Genomic DNA, 5,054 nt, shown 5'->3' on the forward strand with positions numbered 1-5,054 from the left:
CTGAACACTCAGGTAGTGCTGGGGTGGTTACTCTTCAGGTGAACTAAGCTGGGGTGGTTGTTCTTCAGGTGAACTAAGCTGGGGTGTCGACTCTTCAGGTGATCCAGCAGTAATAGACAGGAAAAAGTATATGTTTGAGGATGCTTAATACACTAGACAAAAATATATACAACATTATAAGACATTTAACTAGGAGAGTAAATTAACAATCAAAGAAAACTAAAAAAAAGACCAAATTAATCTTTTTTTTTTAACAATGTACAAAAAACTCAACATAATTTCACTTTAGGACAAGTTAATCTTTACATTAGTGAGTCATTACATAGTTAACTTGGTGGTACTTACAGGTTAATTATAATCCGTGGGTTCATAAGTGCTTCAATTTTCATAATGGAAATATCACACAGGTGAGGGGATGAGAAGCACTGCTGAGCTTATATGCTTCTATCAGCTTAAAGCTCTGTGTATGTTGCTATAAATAATAATAATAATAATAATAATAATAATAATATTATTATTATTATTATTATTATTAATAATTATTATTATTATTATTATTATTATTATTTATTATTTATTGTTGTTGTTGTTGTTGTTGTTGTTTCTATCTCCATCATCCTCCTTCACTCATATGTCACATTCTCCCTCCCTCCTCTCCCCTCCCCACCTTAAGCCCCCCCTCCCCTCCTCTCCCCTCCCCCACCTAAACCCCACCCTCCCCACCCTCCCACCTTCTCCCTCCATATACTGTAGCTCTCCTGGGGTTAATTAACAGGTGAGCTGGGTCCAGGAAAGGGGTGACAGATGCTGGGTCAAGGAGCAAGGGGTGACAGGTGAGCTGGGTCAAGGAGCAAGGGGGTGACAGGTGAGCTGGGTCAAGGAGCAAAGGGGTGACAGGTGAGAATCGCGTCTTAATCTTGATGAATGTGAAGATATGGCCGGGTATTGGGCTGTGTAGGGCTGACTGACAGAGATGTGTAGGGAGCTGACTGACAGAGAGTGTGTAGGGAGCTGACTGACAGAGATGTGTAGGGGCTAACTGACAGGGATGTGTAGGGGCTGACTGACAGGGATGTGTAGGGAGCTGACTGACAGGGATGTTGGAGGGGCTGACTGACAGGGATATGTAGGGAGCTGACTGACAGGATGTGTAGGGAGCTGACTGACAGGGATGTGTAGGGAGCTGACTGACAGAGATGTGAGGGAGCTGACTGACAGGGATGTGTGGGAACTGACTAACAGAGATGTGTAGGGAGCTGACTGACAGGGATGTGTGGGGAGCTGACTGACAGAGATGTGTAGGGAGCTGACTTACAGAGATGTTTGGGGAGCTAACTAACAGTGTGTAGGGGCCGATTGTTAGGGATGTGAATAATTATATTATGGCCAAACTGGATAAATTTGACGTGTATCTAACTAGGGATCACCTGAAGATTAGACACTCCAGTCTCTCTCACAGCCTCTCTCTCCACCCTCTCTCTCCTACACCCTCTCTCACACCTCTCTCATCCTCTCTCTCCACCTCTCTCTCTCTCACACCCCTTTCTCTCTCCACACCCTTTCTCTCTCTCCACCTCCCTCTCCACACCCCCTCTCTCTCACACCCTCTCTCTCCTCTCTCTCACACCCCTCTCTCCCCCCCTCTCTCTCTCTCACACCCTCTCTCTCACCTCTCTCTCACCTCTCTCTCCACCTCTCTCCACACCCCTCTCTCTCACACACCCCTCTCTCTCACACCCCTCTCTCTCTCACCTCTCCCACACCCCTCTCTCTCACACCCCTCTCTCTCACACCTCTCTCTCACACCCCTCTCTCTCACACCCCTCTCTCTCTCTCCACACCCTCCTCTCTCACACCCCTCTCTCTCACACCCCTCTCTCTCACAGCCCTCCTCTCTCCACACCCCTCCCTCTCACACCCCTCTCTCTCCACCCCTCTCTCTCTCTCCACCCTCCCTCTCCACCCCTCTCTCTCCCACCCCTCTCTCTCCCACCCCTCTCTCACACCCCTCTCTCTCCCACCCCCTCTCTCTCACCCTCTCTCTCACACCCTCTCTCTCGCATCCCTCTCTCTCACATCCCTCTCTCTCACAGCCCTCTCTCCCACACCCCTCTCACTCCACCCCTCTCTCTCGCATCCCTCTCTCTCCACCCCTCTCTCTCATCCCTCTCTCTCACAGCCTCTCTCTCCACAGCCTCTCTCTCACCCTCTCTCTCTCTCACCCCTCTCTCTCACACCCCTCTCCACACCCTCTCTCTCCGCATCCCTCTCTCTCCACCCTCTCTCTCGCATCCCTCTCTCTCCATCCCTCTCTCTCACAGCCTCTCTCACACCTCTCTCTCTCCACACCCTCTCTCATCCCTCTCTCTCACAGCCTCTCTCTCACACCCCTCTCTCTCTCTCACACCCTCTCTCTCACACCCCTCTCTCTCACACCCCTCTCTCTCACAGCCCCTCTCTCCCTCGTCGTCAGAATAAACAACAGAACAGTTACAGTAGACAGGTATTGTTCCTGTGAGTGTTCTGACCAATCAACAACAAAGCCAGGCAGTTGACCACCCCCCCCATTCCTGACCTCACCTGACCTTTGCTAATGACTTACTGAGCTCTAATGGCGAGTTCCCAAGATGGTAGGTCAAGTGTGTGTGTGTGTGTGTGTGTGTGTGTGTGTGTGTGTGTGTTTCATATTAGATGTCTGTCTGTGATAGCTAAATGACAGACAGACAGACAGACAGACATCTAATTTTAGAGAACGAGAAGAGAAGAAGAGAAGAGAAGAAGAGACATACCCTCATCACTCTCCCAGCGGGCAGCTCTTCCTCGTGTCTGGTGGCGTGTGTCTGTAGGTGAGTCTTATCGTGTTTTATCAAATATTCTTTATTCTGCTCGTGTTACACAGGTGGTGGTGGCTGCTGGTAGTAACTGTGTGTGTGTGTGTGTGTAATAATAATAATAATAATAATAATATAATAATAATAATAAAACGGTTTATTAATAGAGTTGCAGCCGGTGGCTGAAAATATACAGACTTACATTTGATTTAGACATAATGATATAATATGCATTGAATACATTTACAGGGCTGTACAGTACATAAATCAGGGTTGTTTATTATTTTAACAATAGATGGGATGGTGCTGTTCTTATATCTATCGGTGCGGGCTCTTATGGGCTGAATTTTGTTGTAGTGGCGGACTGTGTGTGTGTGTGTGTGTGTGTGTGTGTGTGTGTGTGTGTGTGTGTGTGTGTGTGTGTGTGTGTGTGTGTGTGTTTCTCATCTTTTCTATTTTCTGGCTCATTTACTCTCTCTCTTTCTTTCTCCCCTTCCTTCCTCCCCCCTCCGTTCATCACCCCCCCGTATAATAGAACCATCACACGGACACAGGGAGTGTAGGGTAGGAGGAGGAGGTTAATATATTCAAGTGTGGAGGCCCCGGGGTGTGTGTGCTATCTGCCCCGCCATCACGCGCCCCTTCGCCCTCCCACTCCTCCCGCGGCCCATGCTCCTGACGTAAGGGGATCTCTCCAACCCTAGGCACCTCCCTTACACCTACCCTCCTTACACCTACAAACCCTCCTGACACCTACAAACCCTCCCTTACACCTACAAACCCTCCTGACACCTAGGAGGAAGAAGAAGAAGGGGAAAAGAGACGAGGAGGAGGAAGAGGAAGGAAGGGAAGGAGGAGGAGAAGGGAGGTGTTCAAGATTAATTCAGATTATTTCATTCTAATTCTCCCTGTGACGAGCATCTTACCTGGACCCGCCACCTGCCTTCCTCTACACCACCCACGAAATTATTTAATGATAGGAATATAAAGTGAAGAGAAATATAAACAAGAATTACTTTACTTTTAATGTTGTTGATTTTAATGTTTTTTGTTTATTTATTTAATGTTTTTTGTTTTATTTATTTAATGTTTGTTTATTTATTTAATGTTTTTTGTTTTATTTATTTAATGTTTTTGTTTATTTATTTAATGTTTTGTGTTTGTTTTGTTACGGAGTTCATTTAGTTTTATTGTTTTTGCTTATCTTTATAGTTTTGTTTATTTTATTAATTTATCTTATGATGTATCTACCTTTTTTTATTGGGTTTTATCTTATTTGTTCATTTTATTTATTTACTTTGTTTGGTTTAAGATCTGTTCGTTTTAGGATCTTATAAAATTAAAAAGTAAAAAAAATAAATATGTCCAGAAAAATGATATATGTACAATTTGAGAACTTTACTTTCCCTGATATATTGGAAACCGTTTGATACTCCCTGGTCCAGTTTTCAGTCATTAGAACCCTTAGAAACCTTTAATATACCCTTAACAGCCTCCCAGAACTCTTTACAAACGCCTTGATCCTCTCAGGGCCCATTTGGAAACCTTTAAAAAGCCTTGAAGCCCTTAAAACTCTGGTGCTGCTATAGTGTGTGGTGTACCGTGCTGGTGATGTGTCTACTGGGACATATACACTGTAGGTTTGGTTAGGTTAGGTTTGGTTAGCTTGGTTGGGTTTGGTTAGGTAAGGTTAGTAGACGCTACAGTGTAAATATACAGATAACTCCTCAGAACCCTTAGCCACCCCTTAACCACCCTTAACTACCCCTTAACCACCCTTAACCATCATCATGACACTCCCTGTTTCACCTGTCAGCCAAAGGACCAGGAATTCTGCTGACTAACACTTAATTCAGACGGAAAAATGACCTTTCTGGCCCCGCCCACTCCTGCTGTGACCCCATTTGTCAGGTGGTAGGGGTCCCCAGGTCACCTCAGGTCACGGGAGGGCGAGGTAGGCTAAGGTCATAACAGGGAGGTTAACAGAGGTCAGGTGGTAAAAGTGTTCAGGCTGTTGACTCAATTAGGAATTTTTGTCTGGATAATAATAATAATAATAATAATAATAATAATAATAATAATAATAATAATAATAATAATAATAATAATAATAATAATAATAAAAAATAATAATGCTACTTACTTTATTGTTATTATTATTTCTGAAATTGCTGATAAATCTCTCTCTCTCTCTCTCTCTCACACAACAACAACAACAACAAG

The sequence above is a fragment of the Homarus americanus genome, unplaced genomic scaffold (assembly GCF_018991925.1).
Source record: "Homarus americanus isolate GMGI-L3 unplaced genomic scaffold, GMGI_Hamer_2.0 scaffold37713, whole genome shotgun sequence".
Taxonomy (NCBI): Eukaryota; Metazoa; Arthropoda; class Malacostraca; order Decapoda; family Nephropidae; genus Homarus; species Homarus americanus.